At 42.9% G+C, this 22,711-nt stretch overlaps 2 long non-coding RNA genes across 5 annotated transcripts in view; one reads left to right on the top strand and one right to left on the bottom strand.

Annotated features, from left to right (window-relative positions):
* Nucleotides 1–22,711, bottom strand: part of LOC132250947 (uncharacterized) — a 227,778-nt gene that overhangs the window by 51,140 nt on the left and 153,927 nt on the right. Inside the window, exon 4 of the long non-coding RNA XR_009462694.1 lies at nt 2,629–2,686. This is a non-coding gene — a long non-coding RNA (uncharacterized LOC132250947). The remainder of the gene's footprint in view (nt 1–2,628; nt 2,687–22,711) is intronic.
* The window catches only part of LOC109285871 (uncharacterized), a 310,547-nt gene that overhangs the window by 221,232 nt on the left and 66,604 nt on the right, over nt 1–22,711 (top strand). The gene's annotated exons all lie outside the window — the stretch shown is intronic.

The following is a 22,711-nucleotide window of genomic DNA, read 5'->3' as shown; positions in this document are numbered from 1 at the left end:
CCAGCTAAGATTAATTTGAAATTTGAATCCTCTTGATCAAAGGGCCGGGTGATCATCCAAAGGAAAGTCAAAGCTATCTTAAATTCAGTGCAATTCAGACATGCAATTAGACGGACTGAGGCAAAGCAAAGGATCCAAGTTAAGGCTATTGATGAATTTCTAAATTTTCAGACAATTCTGTTTTTGCTAAAATTTAATTTTCTCCTGCTGTGCCAAATCAATGTACATGTTTTCAACCAGTAAGATTTTGGAAGAGGGCAGTTTTCCTGGGAAAGGACATATGGGGAGAAATAAAGAAGTCATCTATGAAACAATTGGAAGGAAGAGACTGAAATATACGCCACTCCAACCTAACTGGCTTAGTGTATACTTATTGTCTGCCCAGTGTGCATGCATGCATGCCCATTTGTAAATACATACACAATTTTTGCTGGTGTAGTAAATCTGTAGACTAAGGGTGTGTACAGAAGTGTTCCATGCACGTTTTACAGCGCTGTAACTTAGAGCACTTTTTATAGCACTATAAATTTCAAGCACTCTTAAACATGACAGAAGTGCAGTTTTGAGGAGGGGGAGGTGGAACCTCTAAGTCTCCCTGCAGTTTCCAAGCTAGGAGGCAGGGGGTACTCCACAGCCTCCTGGGGCTGGAGGGGACTGCAGACAGCAGCAGATCAGTGGAGAAGGCAGAGCTGTGATGAAAGGGTGTGTGCGTGTGTGCGCATGCACACACACACACACACACACACACACACACACACACACACACACACACACACCTGGTCTCTCCCAGCCATAAAAAGTCAGTTTCTGTATGTGTGCATGCATGCACTGCTATCTCAGTTACTGGTGGGAGCAGAGTGAGTTGCCAGCTTTTGCAGGTTTGGCTAGTGCTCCTGGGTTACCCCTGGTGGTGCTGAGGAGCTTTAACCAAGCTCAAAGCCCATGATATACAGGTGGAATCGCCACAAATTTGACCGGCATATAGAAGTAATTTAAAGCACTGTAAAATATAGCACTTCAAAATTTAATGCCCCATTTAACAAGAGTTAATTTAAAGCTCTGTACCCATTTTTAAAGTACTACAAAGCTATGCACTTTGGTTAAGTCACAGCAGTGAAGTGCTTTAAATGGCAAAAAAGCAACTGCTGTACACACTATAGATCTATAGACTATCTGATTAAGTACAGATAGTCAAAAAGCCCAAGGCTGAATCAATTCAATCTTTGCAGGTTAGTCTAAGCTGCTTAGATTGAACTGATGAACAAATGAACAGAGGTTCAGTTTTGATTTTGGAAATGCAGCCACATGCAGCAGTAGCCCAAGCCAGGGTGGACTAGAGCATGCCTCCCTGCTTGGCTGGATCAGACAGCTTGGGCCAAGGCTAGACAGTTCACCCTGCAAGAGGGGAGGGTTTGTGGAGGAAGTGCAAATCATCTTGGGATGCTGGCAAGCTGTGAGTTAACTTGAATCTAGAGGGGATCTAGCACAGACTGATTTAACCTAAATCAGTTAAGTCTGATACTACATCCATCCAAGTTTATCTTAAACCAGTTTCAGCCATTTTGAAAGTGGTTTATGTGCACTGAACTTCCGTTATGTTACAGATTTGAATTGGTTTCTGACCACTTATACTAGTTTAAGTGAGCTTGGTTGATAAAGGTATAAGGTATTTGGTCCAGACCTTCTGATGCCTCTGCAGAAATGTCTGGCTAATGAACCCTTAAACTCTATAAGGCATCCAGTAGATGTTTATACCACAGGAAACCAGATTTTGGAGCGTACATTCACAACTTAGACTAACAACATCTGTGGCTCTCTGGGAAGAATGCTAGCCAATATTTGTGAAAACACATAATGAACAAACATTAGCAGAAGGCAGTGGAGTGGCAAGAAAAAAGTGATGTTGTACTTAAGGGAAACAGAAAAGACTTATTAATCATTTATATACCCCTTGAAAATATCTAAATTTTGAAATTTTTCCTTCTGCTACCCATGAATGAATTTGTGCCCATAGTTCAATTACGTGACTGACCACCAGGCATGGATGCAGATTCTGTTTGCCTTCCTCAGGCTAGATACCCTATTGAATGGGCTTTATCAATGGAGAAGGGTACTACTCAACACAAGAACAGAATCAGAGACTGGGTCTAAATTACTAGACATAGTTGTCAGTACCAGACTACAAGAGCACTGGAAATCCACCATATTCATTTACTTAACTTTGTCTATGACCTGATCCAGAAATAGACATCCTAATGGTATCATACCCCACCAAATCAATGTGTGACCATTTTGCTGAAGGAGTCAAAAGAAGCTTCTACTGCTTTTTTCCTTTTACTTTGGTGTGCTGGTACATGGTGGGGTGGGTGGGGGGGGGGGGTGTGTAAGAGGTATACAAGTGGATTCTGGGGACAGTGCTACTTCTATGGGCTGCTTTTAATGCATTTTAATAATTGGACATCTGACCTTATTGGAGACCAGCTGAACCTGTTACTGTATGTGGGAACAATAATGAAATACAAAAGACCATATTTTACTACTGCTTTAGTTTTGCCATTTTGTTTGAACATTGTTTTTAGGTTGAAATTCAGATATTTTCCATGAGGTGATGAGAAATGTAAGACTCACCAGATCAGACTTGTGGATTTAGTGATGAAGGAAACCATAAGTTTGCCTGCTGCCAACCCTAGACCACAAAGAAAAAACAAACAAACAGAGGTGCTATGTATAGATGGGGTACACTTTAAGCTTGGGAGCAGAGAAATAAACTGTATGGAAAGTGATATTTCTGGAACTGTATTCCCACAGAAAGCAAAATTATGATGATGCCTAGGACTGGAGGAGGCTTCCAACATTGGGGAGATTTTTATATTGCTTCATGCTTTTTCTCTTTGAACTGGAAATACCTACCTTATTCCTTCAAATATAAGATACCGTCCCAATTTTTTGTTGCTCAATCTAAGGAAAAAAACCCCTGTCAAGTAAAGACATATTTACAAAGATATAAACATTATGGCGCATATAAGTTTCTTCACTCAAATTTAAGACGGACCATTTTTAGAAGAACTATTTTGTTTTAAAAAGTTTGTCTTATATTTAAAATAGGCGTTTACCCTGCTCAGCATTTACCAGAGCTGAATTAGTGGTGGTTTCCTGTGGGATACCCTGCTGCAAATTCTGCTTATGGTAGAAGTTAAAGCATAGCTATTGCTCTTTGTCCTCATCCTCTGCATTACTACAGAGTCCTCCTTTGCAGACATATATATTTTATCTTGCAGGTAATATAAATACAGATGGTACTGAAACCTCATGAAATTCACCTGATTTGGATTTATTATAAACGTTAAACTCAGTCCAGATGTATCTCCAAGATCTGCACACTTTTTGAATGAACCTGGAATAGTTTTTCCACTGTGAGCTAATTTATGGCTTTGTGTCAAAAAGTTACAAAGCTTGCAAAACCAAGAAAAAAGTGGAGGTCTGAGTTAAACTGCTGGTTTGTGCATATAGTGCCATTCTTTTTAAAATGATGACTTCCCTTTGCTTCACTGTAGTGTTAGGGACTATTACATATGACCTCATCAGCATTTTGTGCAAAGTTATGCAATAGAGGATTAAGGATTCGGTTATATTTGCTTATATTGTAAAATAATGCACAGTATCTTTTCAACTCTGCAGAGCATGTGCTACGTACATGAAAATTTCCACACAAGGGCACTTCTACACATACACAATGCCTGCTCCAACACGTTTTAATTAGAACACATTGGAACAGACTTGATTAATTAGCACACTCCAGCAGCCTTGTCAAACGAGTTTTAATTAAAGGGTCCCCACTGCCATTTTGAACTGTGGGAAGCCAAATACATGAGACAATGTGGGCGCTTTAATTAGAGTGGCTCCCGAGAATCACTCTAATTAAAGCCCCGCTCCCCACAACCCAAAGCACATGTGAAGGGATAGAAGTTACACATAAACCTGTTTAAGTAATCAGAAATTGGTTTAAACCTGTAACAGAACAGAAATTCAGTGCATAAAAACCAGTTTCAAAATGGCTGAAACTGGTTTAAGATAAACCTGGTTGAATGTAGTATCAGATTTAACTGATTTGGGTCAAACTGGTTTATGAAACTTCTGTTGTTATGAATTAGCATGTTGTTATGAATTAGAGAGCCGTGGTCTAGCAGCCCCTATCTTCTGGCTTGAGCCACTACAGGCATATGGCTGCATTACCTGAATCAAAAGTAAATGTGTGTCCAGTTGCTTCTCAGTTTAATCTCTGAAGCTTAGACTATCCTGCAAAGACTGAACTGATGTAGCCTTGGGCTTCTTGACTGTCTGTACTTAGCCCTGAAGAAGCTAAAGACTTTTTCTGTACTGTAGCCAGAATCATAGAACTGAAAGGTTTCATGGGGGAACAGCAGGTCATGTAGTCTGACATCTAGTATATCACATGCCCTTATTCCTTAACTGAGCCCAAAAATATCTTACAGAAAGGCCTCGCACCTTGAGTTTAAGACACCAAGAGAGGGCAAATAGATACATTTCCTGGGCAGTTATTTTCAAAGGCTAATTAACCTTACTGTTAACAATTCATGGTTTATTACTCATTTGAATGTCTTCTGCTTTAGCTTCTAGGCATTGATTCTCATTATACCTTTCTGTCCTGAAATAAATTTTCCTATAGTACCCATTATCTTTTTTCATGATGAAAATATTTATAACAAAGAATCAAGTAATCTCTCCACCTTCTTTTTTGCTGAATTAATCATAAGCTTTCTCAGTTTGGGGAAAATAGCCTTTTTGAAGCAGCATGTAGCTATGTTGCTTGTAGGGACAGTTTTCTGTATGCCATTAGGTCATGATCACTGTTCTGGGATGTCTTGGTAATTAGGTCATGATCACTGTTCTGGGACAGCTAAAGTATGCCATGCACTCTAATCATCAGAATTTTAATTGAAACCACTGTGAATGTACACAGGGACTGGCACAATTTGGAGACCATTTCCCCTAGCCTCACAGACCACTGTTAGTAACTTCTGTGCTCTCTCATTGAGCGAGATTAGGCAATTAAAGTCTCATAACTAGAAGATTTCTAGAGGAAAATTTCTTTGAGAGAATTGTAACAAACAAGCTTAACAATTCCAGCAAATAAAAAAAGCCTTCGTGCCATTCAGAAACAGTCACTCTTAAATGTTGGGAAAAAACAATTTGCAAAGGAAGGTGGCATTTGTCAAAAGATGAAGGCCTCCTTTTTCACTTCTGAGTCAAAGCCCTGTCCCCCAGAAAATAATGTGTAGGTGAACTACATGATACACTATAACATCAGCTCCTGTGAGGTCACCAGGAAGACTTTTCTGTATGAAAACTTTCCCTTTTTTGGAATTAAAATGAGAAAATTTTCAGTTTTTAGGTACGTGTGTCTTTCCACTAAAAGCTGACCTGTTTGCAGGAATCTAACACAAAAAGTGGCTACATTGTTATTCTATTAAAACATTTTTCATGTGAAAAAAATTGTAAGTAACCCTAGTTACAATCATAACTTGTATGATTGAGGAGTATACTGCACTGGTCCACACCTGCAGGGAGCAAACTAGAAAAGTCAAGGCTGCAACTGAACTCCATCTGGCTACATGAATCAAGGACAATAAAAAGTCCTTCTTTAGATATGTGGGGAGTTGAAAGAAAAACAAGGGCAACATTGGACCCCTGCTAAACCAGCTGGGGCTGACTACTGACACCCAGGAAAAAGCCTATCTGCTTAATGATTACTTTGCATTGTTTTTTCACCACCATGCCGAACATGATGCAGGATGACCAGGGTGAAGATCAATATATGCCCGCCATTGGTATGGATCTTGTGAGGGAGCATCTTGAGAGGCTGGACCACCATAAATCAGCTGGTCCTGATAGATTGCACCCAAGAGTGCTAAAGGAACTGGCAGACATCATAGCACAGCCACTGGCGAGGATATTCAAGAACTTGTGGCGCTCGGGTGAAGTACTTGAAGATTAGAAGGGAGCCAGTGTGGTGCCCATCTTCAAGAAAGGGAGGAAAGACGACCCGGGAAACTACAGGCCAATCAGTTTGACCTCAATCCCTGGGAAGATTTTGGAAAAAATTATCAAAGAAACCATTCTTGACAGATTAACAGAAGGCAACATTCTAAGGGATAGCCAGCACAGGTTTGTTGTGGGTCGGTCTTGCTTGACCAATCTCATTTCCTTCTATGACCAGGTGATGTATCACCTGGACAAAAGGTAAGAGGTTGATTGATGTCATATACTTGGACTTTAAAAAAAGCCTTTGACTTGGTGTCTCATGATGTCCTCATGGAAAAACTGGGCAACTGCAGCCTCAACTACTCCACAGTCCAATGGCTGGGGAACTGGGTCCAAGCTTGGACCCAGAGAGTGGTAGTTGATAAAACTGAACCAACATGGCACTCGGTGACTAGTGGCATCCCCCAAGGCATTTTCTCAGGCCTAGACTCTTTAATGTCTTAATAAATGATCTGGACACTGGTATCAAAAGTGGACTGGCAAAGTTAGCTGATGACACCAAAATTTGGGGAAGAGTCTCCACACTTGAGGATAGGCTGGTGATCCAGGCTGACCTCAATAGGCTTGCAAGGTGCTCCACCTCAGGAATAAAAACCCGCATCACACTTGTAGGGTTAGCAATGCTACACTCTCTAGCACCATGACTGAAAGACTTGGGGGTTATAACTGACAAGATGAATGAGCCACCATTGTAATACCACAGCTGGCAAAGTGAACAAAACTCTGGCTTGCATCTACCAATGCATCTCAAGCAAGACCCAGGATGTCATCCTCCTGCTGTACTCAGCCTTGGTGAGGCCACAGGTGGAGTACTACATCTAATTCTGGACTCCACAATTTAGGAAGGATGTGGAGAAGCTTGAAAGAGTCCAGAGGAGAGCCACACTCATGATCAGAGGGAAAGAGAACAAGCCTTATAAAGAGAGGCAGCGACCTATGGGACACTTCAGCCTGGAGAAACAGGCTCAAGGGCGAAGCCTAGAAGTACATAATGGGTGTGCATCAGGATTTGGGGGAACACCTGTTCACCAGAGCACCCCAGGGGATGACAAGGTCTAATGGTCACAAACTTCTGCAAGACCATTTTAGGCTGGACATAAGGAAAAACTTTTTTACTGTCTGAACCCCTAAGGCCTGGAACAGACTCCCCCCAGAGGTGGTGCAAGCACCTACTCTGGACACATTCAAGAAACATTTGGATGTTTATCTTGCTGGGATTCTTTGACACTAGCTGACTTCCTGCCCCTTGGGCAGGGGGCTGGACTCAGTGATCTTACAAGGTCCCTTCTAGCCCCAATGTCTATGAAATTTATGGGTATGTTAGGGGCATCTACTACACCTGGTCTACAATCAGATGGTTTATTTTAAAGCCGCATGAACGTAGACCAGGAGCAGCATGTAAAGTTGTTCATCAGTCCTGGGAGCCATACAGGGAAACTGGAATAACTCAAGGCAGGGGGATGGACCAGCAGGATTGGGAGCAGGGCTAGCAAGTTCGGGGGGTTGATGGGTCTGTGCAGGAGAGGGGTGTCCATCCTTGGGTAGGAGGGTCAGGGGGCTAAAAATAACTGGCCAGGGTTGACAGGGTAGAAACAGCACAGACCGGGGACTGGGGTGAGCGGCTAGGTTTTCCCAGCCCCAGGGCTGGGCTCTGAATGCACAGGGGCAGTAATGTCAACTCTCATGAAGAAAAATCATGAGACTCCCGATTTCCAAATCAAATTAATTCTGACTCATGATCTCCTGAAAGAGATCAAGTCTCAGGAATTTTTCTTCTGGCATGTGTAGAGTGCCAAGCTGGTAAGTCTGTGGAGGGGAAGGGGTAGGGGGAGAGGAAAGGGACAGATCAAGATCCCCATGGTGAGGGAGGGAGTGGGGCAGGGCCTGGGGTGAATGGGGCCCTGGGGTCCGGGTGAGTCATGTGCATGTGCGTGTGCACGTCTGCCCCTCTGTCCCAAACCATCGCCCTCCCAGCCCTGCTGCTGCCCCTCACTCCTGACCCACAGTACCCTGCATCCTGCCAGGGTGTGCAGGGACCCCTCACCCAGTAGAAACTACAGAAAGGAATGAAACCAAACAAGTATGAGATTAATGAAACTGAGGGGTAAAAAACTGTTTATAGTGAATAGGCCTATGTTTGCTGGACTGTAGATAAAACAAGGGGTGGTACATTTGATTTCTGTCAGAGAATAAAATAGCAGCCAACCAGTGTGATAATTTAGGTTAGTCTGTAGAGAGACTCAGACAGTTTTATACAATGTTCTCACAGCTCAAGAACAGCTAAGGCATGACCAAGCATACAGAGTAGTCACTGGATCATTCCAATCATGTATGGGTCTGCTTCAGTACCTTACCTGGATGGTGTGCTGTTCTCTGGTTGTCTATTGTTTGTCTTTTATTTCCGTGCTTGGGCATATATTCACGCTTGTGCTGTACAAAAAATTTACATTGTGCTGTGTTTAAGTCTAAATGCTTGAAGCATTTTTAAGGCTTCTTTGAGGCTTGCCAGGGCTCTCTTCCATCTTATTGAGTAGCATGTTTAACTTTATGAGTCTATCAGATGTATTCTAATGTAAATAATATTTGAACAAGATGGAGATCATTAAGCTGCAAAATAAAAAGCTTTTTTAAAAGCTGCCTATTACCTTGTTCAAATACCCCAGCATTAGTGTGCTTGGAAACCTCTTAGAACTAAGCATGCATTTTTAAATAACACACATTGTTCAGCTGTAGTTACCAAATTCCAGCTTGACATTTAACACTTAAGGAGTTTAGAGAATCCAGACTCTTATCAACTCGCAGACAAGGGCACTAAATGTCATGTGGGCTTCCTTTGGCTTGTAGCCACAAGCTACACATAGTATTTAATAGAGTCTATGGTTAAGTGCTTAAAGTATTAGGGAAACCTGAAAACAAAGTGCATGCCATTAGCTAAATTGGTACTGATTTTTGATATTCTACTGTGTGCGCTTGTGGATTGGCATATGTCAAAACTTTCCTGACAAGAAAAAATTTGTTGCCTGAAATTTTTTTCATGGGATATAATAAGCTAATAAGGTGTCAGATGAAAGTCCTGATGATCAGGTGTGTCTGTCTTCAAACTATTTGCATACTATATGTTGATTTTCAATTAAACTCTGCTCTGTAGCTTTATCAAAACACCCCAGCTTATTAATAGGAACCTGTAAAAGAAACAATTAAGAGAAGTCAAAAACATATGTTTTGAACTTACATGATAGACAACGCTTAAATAGTGACTATCTGCACCGACTTTAAAAAAAAAATATATAAAATGTGTGGCTCACTCCATCATATCTTAAAGCCCAAGCTTAGAAAATTGGGACAGACAGTAACATCATCACAGCATCTCAATTTCTCTTTGTCTTATATTCAGAACAGACAAATAATATGGGCAATTAAAAAAACAAACTGATATTGAATGGAAAGCATAGCTTTCAAGTAATTAGCTGTTGAAAGAAAATATATATGCTTTGAAGACACTGTGGATAAAAAGCTATATAAAGACAAAAGCCTGTGTCCAAATAAGTGAAGCATATTTAATCTTAATGGGTGCTCTGAATTTAGGTGAATTTGTAAGAAAATTTAGACACAGGTTAAATCATAATGCACTTGAATTTTTTTTCAATTATGGTTTCTTATTTATAAAAGACATGAGGTGCAAACAACCCTCAAAAGATTCAGAATTGTTAAGACTTGCATAAGGAATCTTCTAGCTTGTTTCCAAAGCCTTTTATATTCTTTCCTGCCATTTTTCTAATGATCAGATACCTAATCCATAATTCCTACTGTATACTTACCTGATCACCATCTATTCCCTCTTTTCTGTCCCCAAAAGCCTCAAATACCACTTCTCCCATGATAATTTTTACCAAAAAAATATCTTCTTCTTTACCTTCAAACCTAATAATTTACCTTCAAACCTTATCTGAGCATGAAGGCAGTATAGCAACACTTGGATGCTACAATAATGGGTATTTCAAAATTTATAGCTTTTTACACAACATTTTTATCACATTCTGCACCTTTCTTCCCACTCCCCCTTTCTCTGGAACAAGCATTTTGACTCAGTAATCCCCAACTCAGTCCTGTCCTTTAATTTTGCACCCTCTATTTCTGCATTGCTTCCTCAGCACACAAAAAAGTGTGCATAAATATATAAACTCCTATCATGTTCAGTGGGACCAGGGGTTCATCCAAAAAGCTTGCTTTAAACTAAGAGGCATCACAGGTTAAAATAGCTGGCAATAAAGGCAGAAGTAGCCAACAGTTTCCAGTGATAAGATCCCTGTGGATGCCTAAAATTCAGCAGCCGGGAATATGCACAATGTCAGTTTCAAGGGTGCCACTCAGCTACCAACCAGCTCACCTAAGCCCTGACAAGATTTACTAAACAGTCATTCCTCAGCGTGCCTCACACTCTAGGTCCAGTCTGGTCGATGTTCTTGGAGCATGTTTAATTCTACTCAAACGACAAACCGAGGAGGAATAGCAGTTGCTGTCCCCTCCTCCCCTTACTCAATAGCCCGATGGCTGGAATTTGCATTTGGTATGTTGGAAACTAGGGCTGTGCGAAGCTTCAGGTGGCGATTCGATTTGGAGGAGATTCGGCCCAATTCAGTGGCCGAATCTCCGAATCCAGATTGAATCAGGGGACCAATTTAAGGGGCTGAATGGATTCAAAGCTCTCCAAATCTTTTCTGAAGATTTGGAGAGCTTTGATAATTCGGACAGTCCCCACTGGCTGCAGCAGCGAGTTGCAGCTGACTCGGAGCTTGTACGTACTAGGGAAGGGGGAGGGAACCATGGGAGGACCCCTGCCAGCCCACCCAACCCCCAACCACCCCCCAGCCCCACCTCCCAGGGCTGACCCACCCACCCCAGCTCCTGGTGCTTTAAAGAAAAGCCCCAGTGCTCACCAGGTGCTGCTGGGCGGGGGGGGGGGGGCAATCCCTGCTGTCCCCCACTGCCCCACACTGCATGGGGGGCTCTGCCATGAGCCCTGGGACTCACTGCTCCTGCAGCAGCTTTGGGGAGCTTGTGCAGAGCCCTGTACATGGCACAGGGCAGTGCAGGGCAGCAGGGATTGCCCTCTGCCAGCAGGAACAATGAGTCCAGGGGTTTTTCTCAAAGGGCCAGAGCTGGCCTGAGCGGGGCACCCAGGGAGGGGCTGGGGGAGTGAAAGGGAGGGTCAGGGAGGCTCATGCAGAGACCCCCCCCCACAGCATGGGGCAGCAGGGATCCCCCCCACCCAGCAGCTCCTGGTGAGCTGGGCGTTTTTTCCCCAAATAGCTGGGAGCTGGGGCGAGTGGGGCAGCCATTGCCGGGCTGGGAGGGATGGGCCTGGCTGATTCAGAGATTCAGTAGCAGCCAAATCTCCAAATCAGATTTGGTCAGATCAATTCAGGACAGCGATTCAATTCCGTGATTCGAATCACTGTCCCTCAAATCAGCCAAATCCGAAGCAAATACTACCCACTTTGCACAGACCATTTGGAAACCCAGGTTCAAATCCTTCCTTTTTCCTCAGGGCCTTGAATCTATAAATGCCCACCTCCAAAGAAAATAAATACCCTGTTCACTGAGTTGCAGGGTGTTCTGAGGGAGAGCACAGATCTCTTCCAAGCTCTCCTGTTGAAGCTTTGCAGGATTAAATATTAATTAAGCCAGAGAGAGAGAGAGAGAGAGAGAGAGAGAGAGAATAACAACTTTACAATGAATATTTAATTATTTTATGCAAATTACAGCAGGCAATGTTGCAGCACCTAAGTCCCCCTTGTGAAGTTAGCTCCAAGCATGGAGCTATATTCAGCAATATAACACAAAGGTTAAAGACAGATGGTAAAGTAGAATATTGTATATCATTGAAACTACAGGGCCATGGAAGAGACAGAGAGAAAAAAGGGTATGATTTTTGAGACCAAATATAATTAGTCAAAACTAGGATATGACTTAGATACAGTATTGGGCAGGCTTATAGTTGCAAAAACTTCCATGGGATCTTCAGTGACAACAGGTTGCCACAACCTCAGTTTGTCTTTTAAGTAGAATTAAATATGCTCCAAGAACATCTAAACCAGGGGTAACATTGTCCAAAGCATCAATGAGACTTAGGCACACAGGTCACTTGTACACTTTGGAAAAAATTTACCCCAAGCAAACAGATGGTTCATTAAATGGCCTACCGTGGTTTCAAACAAGACTTTGCACCTGTTATAGACAATCATTATGAAGACAAGGTACCCAAGAAGGTTAACCAGCTAATAATGCATTTAAAACTTGGTTTGTCTGTGGTGAACATGTCTACACATGATATTAATGCAATGCAATACACTCCAGTGCAGTTGCTCCTGGGCACAGCATTTACATGTATGCCCGGGACCACAGCACACTGAGCGGGGGCAGCGCAGCTCCAGCTGGCAGTAGGTCCAGAGGGTCAGCCTGCCGGCCCAGAGCTGCTCTCCTCCTTCTCAGTGTGCTGCAAAGGGGCTGATTGGGCATGAGGGTGCTGCAGTGTGGGACTAGTCCCTACACCATAACACCCTCTTGCCCCAGCCAGATTTGGTCACCATCCATATATGTGCTGTGGTGTCACCAGGGACTGCAGCAAGGAAATACCAACATGGTTCATGGTGTTAAAAGTGTGGTACTGCTGATGCTCTCTCTTTGAATTATCAAGTTTAGGAAAATGGGCTTCTACAATTTGTAAGCTAACATGTTAATTGACAGATTTTTAAACAACACTTACAACCTTCTTGGTGCATCTACACGAGATGCTTTACTGTGGAGTTGACTAATTTGCTCTGTAGTAAAGTGTCACCATCTTCATATGCACCCCTGTTAGGCCAGAGTAAACTAATTAACTTTGCTGCAGGACAGCAAAGTATGGTAAACTTTACCATAGAATAGTACTTGTGCTGGGCAGTGCTGTCCTGCAGCAGAGTTAGTTAGCTTACTCTGGCCTAACAGGGGCGCATATGTAGATGGTGACACTTTACTACAGAGCAAATTAGTCAGCTCCACAGTAAAGCGTCTCGTGTAGATGCACCAAGAAGGTTGTAAGTGTTGTTTAAAAATCTGTCAATTAACATGTTAGCTTACAAATTGTAGAAGCCCATTTTCCTAGACTTGATAATTCAAAGAGAGCATCAGCAGTACCACACTTTTAACACCATGAACCATGCTGGTATTTCCTTGCTGCAGTCCCTGGCGACAAGAGACACTTGTTGATCCACTGCTACCACATCCTGGTTCTTTTTTTTCCTTGAAGAAAGAAGCTCTTTCCCCATATCCCAGGCCATGCAACTAACATCACCTTTTTCAAAATATTGGGTCCAAGTAGGGTAGGGATAAGAACTAGGGCCTTTGTTGTATCTGAGTTTGATTGAAAAAATAATAACATTTCTAGATAATTACATCTAGTTGAACTATTAGGATCCAAAAGTTTGCAGCTACTTCCAACCACATTTTCTGACCAAAAATGGGGTTTGGTGACATGCTGTCAAACCACACATTTTAAAAATCCTATCCATTGCCCTGATTTAGCTTAAAGTTTAGTGATGCATTGTTATGAATCAAGTAGGATACTTTCAAAAAAATACCCTTTGTAGCTTTACTTATTTTCATTGGGTATTACTGGAAAATTGAAATAATCCCACAATTTTCAAATAGTAATGGTAGGAAAATAGGGAGTATTACCTTATTTCCCCCTTCAAGAACTCCCAAGGGCATATCTAGGTGTTTGGCCCTGAAAACCTAAATAATATAGACTGAAACTTCTGTTTTGAGATGTTGATGCTAAGCCACAAGATATAGTCCTAGTAGATGAGCCAGGTCTCATGTAACAAAGAAAATAACTGCACGAATATGTAATATGTAGACAAATTTGTTGAAAAACCATGCATGTTATGAAGCCAATTTTGATGGAAGTTTGCATTTACTTTCCACATCTGGGTTTCTTACTTTCTTTTATGCATTCTGACATTATGTACACCAAAGGATTTTAATTAAATTACTCCTTTCAATATTAAATTATTCTGACATTGTTTGTTCCATTGCTTCTCTTACAAATTTGAAGGAGGCCTAATACTGTTTTTAATTCTGTTTCTCAATTTCTGATTCATTGTTCTTACAAAGCACATTGTTTAAAGCAGGAAGCAAAAACTGGCAATTATTCAAAAACATCTGACCAGATGCTCAAAAATGTTGATTCTACAAACGCAGAAAAGTTATCCTGTCTAAATCTTCCTAGCGACCAGGATATGTGAAGGAAGTAACAAAACAAAAGTCTATATATAAACATGGAAAAAGGGGAAGTTAATGGCAGGGAACATATCAGTTAAAAATGGACAATGGAAGTTAAAGTAGTCAAGGAAATATCAGGAAATATCAATGGGAAATAGCGTTAAAAATAATTAGATGTCAGAGCATATTAGGAACAAAGGGAACCCTAAGAGAGGCATAGAATAGATACCTAGCCCAGTGGTTGATGAAGGTGGTAAAATCATGAATAGTGATGTAGAAAGGGCACAAATATTCAATTTTCTGTATTTAAAACTAAGCAGGAGGGTGCATTCATCTCATACGATATTGTGAATGAAATAGGAAGTTTACCATTTTTAATAAAAGGGGATGTGAAGTAGCTTCTGATAAATTAAACACTTTCATATCAACAGGACTGGATGACTTGCACTCCAGAATCTTAAAGGACTTCAAGAGCCAAAGAACTCTTTGAACATTAGTGTTAATTTTTAACAGATCTGGGACTCACTGTGGCAATTCTCCAATCTTTTGAATTTTCCCTTTTTTGTTCAAGTTGTCTAAAGAATAAATGATCTGATCCAGGAAACTAGACAGGTTAGTCTGATACCCAGACTGGGTAAAATAACAAAATGGTTAACAGCCGATTTGGCAAGGGTTAGTTTTAGTCCAGTGATCTTTAATATTTTTAACAGCTCTCAAGACAATAATATAAAACCTTTGCTTTACAGAACTGCCCGATGACACAAAGATTATTTTACTCATAAATAATAAGCACGGTTTACTGTTACAAAATGATCTGAATTATCTGCTTAAATGATGACAATGAATGTTAATATAGCCAGATGCAAGATAGCATTTCTGTGACCCAGAATGCAAGCTTATACCTACACATGGTAGTAGACTCTGTCTTGGATAGCAGTGACTCAGAAAAGGGCTTGGGAGGTGACTACATATGATCCACTCAACATGAGCCACAGTACAGTGCCATGGCTACAAGGGACATTGTGATCTTTGGAGGTATAAAAGAGGAATATATTGAGTAGAAGAAAGTAAGGTTACCATATGTCCAGGTTTTCCTGGATATGTCCTCTTTTTGGGTCCTCCCATCTCCATTCAGGCAGTTTTTTAAATATCAGCAAATGTCTGGGCTTTTGCTGTGTCTCAGCTTTCCCACTACTTCCTGGCTTGCCTGAACAAGGAGCTATTTGGGCCTGGGGGCAGAAGGGGAAGGTGATTGCTGGCCAGGGCATCACGTGCATGTCCTGGCAGCTGCTGGTAGGTGAAAGAGAGAGAGAGAAAGAGCATGTGCACACACAGGCTCCAGGGCTGCAGCAGGGTGGGGGAAGGGGGTGGAGGGGTTCTTCAGGGGCAGCAGGGAGCTGCATGGGCAGCAGGGCTTGAGGGGGAAGGAGCTGTGTGGGCAGCAGGGCACTGCGAGTCAGGAGTGAGGGGTACCATCAGAGATGGGGGGTGGGAGCAAGGGACATGAGTATGGTCTGGGGGGTGGGGTGCTGTGGGTCAGGAGTGAGGGTTAGCAGCAGGGCTGGTGGGGCTGTGGCTTGGGAGTGAGGGGCAGAGGCAGGGCATGGGCATATCACTGCCCCTCCCCACAATCATATGCCCCCTTTCCCCTACCCAGGTGTCCTCATTTTTGAAACTGGAAATATGGTAGCCCTGGAGAAAGGTAGTGATCTTGCCTCTGTACACTACATAAAAAGGAGAGAGGTTCATCAATGTGACAAGGAGCCTCCTGGGGCCGAACTCTGTGGCCCGCCCGCCTGTCACCGTGACAGGGGGCCTACTCAGGGCTGAGCTCTTCGTGGCCCGCCCACTTGTCTCTGGGCAACCGCCCGCTTATCTCACCCGCCACGCCTTTGATGATAATTGATTCATATGTCGATGTCAATTAAGCGGGAGGCTGCCCATTGTAGTGCTCCAATGCCAGGGGCACTCTGCGGCTCCGACCTCCCCTAATACCGCAGCCCAAGCCTCACAGATGGCATCATGGTGTTCCTAATCATCGGCCCCATACTGGGCCCCAGAATCGTCCTAACAGGACCCCTCTATGATCCTTCCGATCAGGCGGCCACTCCGCCGTCATCCGGGCTACCTCGCCCCCCCGAAGCCATGTTCCCCTCTTGGGTGTGGTTCCCCCGGAACCTTCGGCTACCTGGCCCTGGCCCACCTCCAGGCCAGTCAGGACCCCAGGCCCCCGGCTCTTGGGCGTCCCTCGTGGTGGGCCCCTGGCCCTTTTGACTACTGTAGTCCTGGCCCCAGCTTGGGCCAGTCGAGGGTACTCTCCCCTTCGGGCTGGGTCTCTCTAGCTGCTCACTCTGTCACTGGGCCTCACCGTGCCACTACTCCCTGTCCTCTCGGGGGCAACCGCAGCACCACACCCACATCACTCCCACTCTCGGGGTCCACCCTCTCTGGGCCCCTCACAACACTGGCCCATCTGGGCCCCCCAACAAACACATGGGTAACCCACCCGGTGGTGGTGGGAGCTAGGGGTTAAGGCGCCCCGACCCGCCTTTCACCAGGGTGGTAACTGGCCTGGCACTTCCTGGGGGCTCCCGTGCCGCTGAGAGCCCCACCAGACCACCCACTCCCGGCAGGGTGCAGTTTCAGGTCATACCCAGGACCAGGAGCCTCCTGCCAACCCCTTGCAGCTCCCCACCCCTTACCTCCACAGTTGTTCACAGCAGCCATACAGCCAGGCAATGTTGCTGCCTGGCCTCCTGCAGCCAAACTGCCTTGTTTATATAGGCAGCCTAAGCCTCAAAATGGCTGCCCTAATCAGGCACCTGGAGGCTGCCAGCTCCAGGCCCTTAAAGTGGCAGAGACACCCTGTGCCCACAATCAACACCTATGGAATGAAGAGACATTAGCAGGAAACAGGTAGATTATAATGAACGGTGGCATCAATTGACTTTTCACTGCCTGAACAGAAATGCCACTCCCCGGGCAGGTGGTTTTATAGTTTGGATAGAGCAAGAATCAAAGTGTGTGTGGGGGGGGTGCATGTGCACCACCGCACCAGACCCTCAACCCCCCACAGATCTCCCCTGAAATCCAATGGCTTTTTTAACTTCAACTTTCAAATTCAACCTAGAAATGAGCTGAAGTTTCCAGGAAAAACAATTAATTAAACATTAGAATAACTGACCAGGGGCTCCCTGCTATGGGGAACCTCTGAGATGAAATCAGACATCTTTCTAAAAGACATATTAATCTAGCTTCTGGGAAAAGTTCTGTAGCTTGTGTGTACAGGAGGTCATTCTAAATTATCATAGCAGTTGCTTTTGCACTTGAAGCCTATGTATCTGTGAATGGTTTTGTGTATTGTTTGTTTTCCCCTCAAATATTCCCATAGGCTGATCTGCATATATGAATGCAGGAATGAACAAGGTCTGAAATATTTCCTACAATGATTTAAAACCTGTTCCAGGATATATGTGCATCTCAAATTTTATTATTTTTTTATTCCAAGGACTAAGGCCATGAGCTGGATATTGAAGTGAATCATTTAGATATCTCAGTCTTGTGGGTTTGCAAACATATGCAAGGTAATTAATACAAACCTGCAGGTCAAATATCAACATCTTTTGGCCTGTCTGTATCAGATATTGGGCCAGATCCAAATTAACCTCTATGGTGCCTCTACTTATGCATCATAACAGAGAAAATGTAGAACCTTTGTTCCAACAGGTGATAGGTTTGACACCTCTGTTTCCTACACAGTGAATGGGTGCATCGTAAGGGCAATCCAGATAGCTTGTCCTTCAGCAGGTGCTAAAAGATAGCCGAATACAGTGTGAAGCATCTACCTGAATTCCTGTTCCTCCCCAGAGCTTGGGTATCTGACTCAAGGCTGCAAGGAAGACACTTCTGTCAAGCCAGGATCCAGCCTGCACAGAAGAGTGATGCCTGCCTGAACCAGAATGCCCTACATAACAGCAGCACTGAGTTCCATAGAAAGTACAGGAATCCCCCCCCACCCCCACCCCAGTCACTTGAATACAGGTAGTATTGGCCAATTTTGGCTTTGACCAAGGGTCAGAAGCTTGGGTGGTAGGCCCTCCTGAATCTGAGGAGATTTGACCATCTGTCTCATATCTTTAAAGGAATGATGTGACCACCATACTGAGTGCTGCCTCTGACATTCCCACTGGCCTACTGGAAAGCCAAGCCTATAGGATCCATGAGATAAGAAGCAGAGCAAGCATGAGGGCATGTGACTGCAGCCCAGTGGTTATGGCCCTCCCCGAGAAGGGAGGAAACCTGGGTTTTGGTCCCCACTAGCAGAACTGTTTATGTATTTTTATCCTCCTTTTCATTTAGATTTGAATGTCGAGGTTTACTAACAGAGATATTTGGGGGTGGCTGTCCTCCATGTCAAGACTTTCATTGGCAAACAAAGTCTGAAGAATCTGTTTCTGTTTCAATCAGGTTTACCTTCCAGGCACTAAGATATTATAATCATTCCATTCTTTCAGTGACTAATAAGTCGTGCCTATATCATTCCACGCATGCTGTCTCTCCAACTGGAAGTAGTGTAATAGCTTCATGTGCTGCTGGCTGTGAGCCAATAAGCCATGCTGCTCAGAGTTTTCTAAAGTAGGCAAAATCTTAGCATCAAAAGTGAAAGGCAAGCAGAGGATTTTTTTTTTTTTTTAATAAACCCACCTTTATGATTTTCCATCCAGCATAAAAAGATAAGAAGCAAATCTACATTTTTTGTTTATAATTTTCATATCCACTCTAAAAATAAAAAATAGATGCACTAAAACACTAGCTAATCAGGGTCCCTGATAGTTTCAGCACGATTCATCATCTGGAAACAGCAATTAACTTTAAGGCCAAAATCAGAGATATTTCTGGTTGAAAATATTTGCTGATATACAACAGAACTAAACTCAGGAATCTGCAGAATGCAGGAGGAAATGCATGCCATGTGTCATGACTGAGCTAGAAAAACTTATTGAAATAATCAAACTTGAGAGTCTTTTGTTAAGTATACTCCAAGTCTAATGTTGATAATTTTCCTTCCTAGACATGCAAGAAGCCAGTTCCACAAGCCTAAGCTTCAAAAGAGTTCTTAAGGCCTAGAATCATGCAGCCAGAGTTCACACATGTGTGGTCACTGCCATGTACTGAAATGACATGCTACTATCATATGGCCGTTTCTGTGACTCCCAAAAACCATAAATCTGGCTGGCTGAATAATAAATAGGGAAGTACATCTGTTTAAACATAGCAGCAAAAAGACCTTACTTAATAAGCCAGTTTACTCCCCATCTCCAATCCTATTTCAGCCTTTATAAATGTTTGCCTTTGGCCAAGAAATACCACTATGAACCTGTAACCAAGTTCAGGTTTCAGGGTTACATGAATTAACTAAATTGCTGCTGACCCCATTCATTAACTGCACAAACTGGGCAGTAGATGCAAGGCTGGAGAGCCTGCCCTCAGGAACTCTGCAGCATACAGGATTCGATATTTTCCATTTCCTACACAATCTGACCCAGCTTCTGTTGACTCATCTCCCTCACTTGCTTTTCCCTTCCCTATTCTGTACTGATACAATGCAGTTTTATAGCTCACCTATGTTAAGCTGTTTTGTGTAGAAGAAACAACCTATTTACAAAATGAGCCCAACCCCTCAGGGCTAAACTAATGGGGAAAGTGAGGCTTGGCTGGAATGACATGGTTTATTGAACAAGCTATGGTGAACCACTTCTGGCCTATGGCAGTTATTATAAGGAAGCCTCAGAGGATGCTGGATCAAAGGTACCTGATCCTAAATCATGAGTCAATGAAACTTAAAACTCCCACTGACTTCAAAGGGGAGAGGGTATCACCTTAAGTTTTAAAACTGAGGCATTAGTACTTAGTATTTCCTCATCTTTATCTAGCTCATAACTGAATTTAAGCTAGTAGTGTCATCCTTCTGTAGGCTATGGAAGACTAACTGTAGTTTCTAAAACCTACAAATTATTAACCAGCAAATTAGGTATTACAGTTAAAACCATCATTCTCAATCAGATTTTACAGATTTGTAACGGATTTATAATTCTTTATATCTATTTCCTTTTATCTAAAATGTTATTGCTCTTTCAGAGTTAATTGACCAGAGCATCATAAATAGCTACAATATCGGCCATTAAAAAGACATTATCACTCACCAACAGTTACCCAAAAGTAGACTCTAAACTATTTCAATTATTCTTTGTGTTTATGCTAGGACATAACTGCATTAATGGAATGGACCTATTTATTTCTAAAAGCTGATTTTTTATTGGTACTGTTTACACAACTGGTTTATTTACTATAATAATTTAAGGCAATTATCTACAAGAAGCAGCTGGTAAGTCACATTAATCAACACTGTCATCTCTGCCTGTGCATACAAAGCTATACAAATTAAATGGAACTCACTTTGGCTAGCTCACCACTGGGATTTAAATGTAAAAACATCATAAAAACAATAGGTACAATTGGGTCACAGCTATCAAAAATGAGATCCCGCAATACACTACCAAATATCTAAATAGAGCAACTCATCTAGATTCAATTTCAGAATCCTTTTTGAAGAAATTATAACAAATATTTATTTTAGATTCTTCCAGACATAGACCTGCACCAAGAATTATTCAATATTCACAGCTTTATTAGCACAGGTCATTAATGTTTCCCATAAACACTCCTATAATCTTTTTCAGTGGTTTGCCCAGCTCCAGTTAGCACACTTCCCATTGAATAGGAAGGTGAGAGAGTATAAATTGAGTTGAACAGGCAATTGAAGTGCAAAGCTGAGATACTATTTTTATCCATCAAATCATGGTTCCATGAATTAATATAAAATAGCTACCTGGAGAAACTAAATGACCCACTCATAAATGTCAAGCTGATGCACTGGAGTTTGCTTTGGTATATGTATGTTTTAATGAATGAAAGATGTTTTACTTTCCCTGTTGACAAACAGTGCACTCTCACATGCAGAACAGTCAGTAAGTACTGCTGTACACCCAGGAAATTTTTCTGTTACAGTTTAATCAAAGTAAAACACTCCTTTCTCTACCACCTCCTAAACTTGTACTTTAGGTGGAGGGTCTTCTACAGTTATCCTCTACTTTCTCCAGCCAGACCGCATGACTTTTTCTCTTTTAATTCAGTTCAGTGTACAGCTTTGATTTAGGAAATCCTATCATCATAGTTACTTGTAAAGTGATTACAAAAGTGAGCAAAGCCTGCTTTGAATTAAAGAATTACAGAGAACCTTTGCTAGTTAAAAACAATGTGAGCTTGGGATTTTTTATCTTACACAGCTAGATCTGCAGTGGCAGCCAAAATACATTCACTACAGCCAAAAGTGGAGGCAAAAGTGACTTTAACCCCTGAGTGGCCCTTAGTTGCACCTCACTGACTATGGCCCTATAGTATTGCTTTGGTAGCCAGAATCAGTAGTGCAACAGAATTCTGACAGTGCTCCCTTTCCTCCAAGAGGGCCCGTCATGCAGAGCCAAGAAACACTCAGCTGCTCACTGCCTGCAGGGTTTCCAGCTGCTTTGCATCACCCAAGCAGCACAAACCAAGTAGAACATGACAGTGGATCTGGCCTGTGAGACTGGGTTCACACTAGAACACCCTTGAGATTTAGATGTAGACATTCCATAAAAACAATACATACAATTGCAATGCAGCTACGTAAAATGAGTTCCAGCAGGACCCTACCAAATATTTAAATGTGACTAAATTGCATACACACATCTGTATCTTCTCATCCCTTATGCAAGCAAGCTGAGGTTCTTTGAATTCGTCATGTTCACAGAAATGGATATTACTGTAAAAATCCAGGCCAGAGCAAAGTATATTCCCATGGCCTATATTTTCCTACTGAGATGATGCAGGGGCTAAGTATGGACAATCACAAAGCCTGAGGCTGAATTGATTCAGTATTTGCAGGTTAGTTTAAGCTGTAAAGATTGAACAAAAAAGCAAATGAACAGACATTCACTTTTGATTCAGGTAATGCAGCCACATGCCTGCAGTGGCTCAGGCCAGAAGCCAGGGGGAGGCACTAGAGCAAAGGTTTTTTAACCTTTTGGGATCAGTGTACCTCTGGCAGCCGGACACAGAGCACTGCACCCCCAGTGGCCGGACACAGAGCCTGGGGGCATGGCCGAACAGAGAGCAGCAGCAGCAGCCACCACATGCAAGCTTCCCCTGCCCTGCCCCGCCTCGCCCTGCCCCCCCCTCCTCTGTCTGGCCAGGTGAGCAGCACCTGGGTGGCAGTGCAGGATGGTGGGTGGCAGTGCTCCATCCCTGCCTGCCCGCGCATAGCCCTTGGGCCTTCCCAAGTACCCCC

Source organism: Alligator mississippiensis, chromosome 5 (assembly GCF_030867095.1).
Source record: "Alligator mississippiensis isolate rAllMis1 chromosome 5, rAllMis1, whole genome shotgun sequence".
Lineage (NCBI taxonomy): Eukaryota > Metazoa > Chordata > Crocodylia > Alligatoridae > Alligator > Alligator mississippiensis.
Note: the sequence above shows the minus strand (reverse complement) of the source record. Positions and strands in the feature narration are given on the sequence as shown.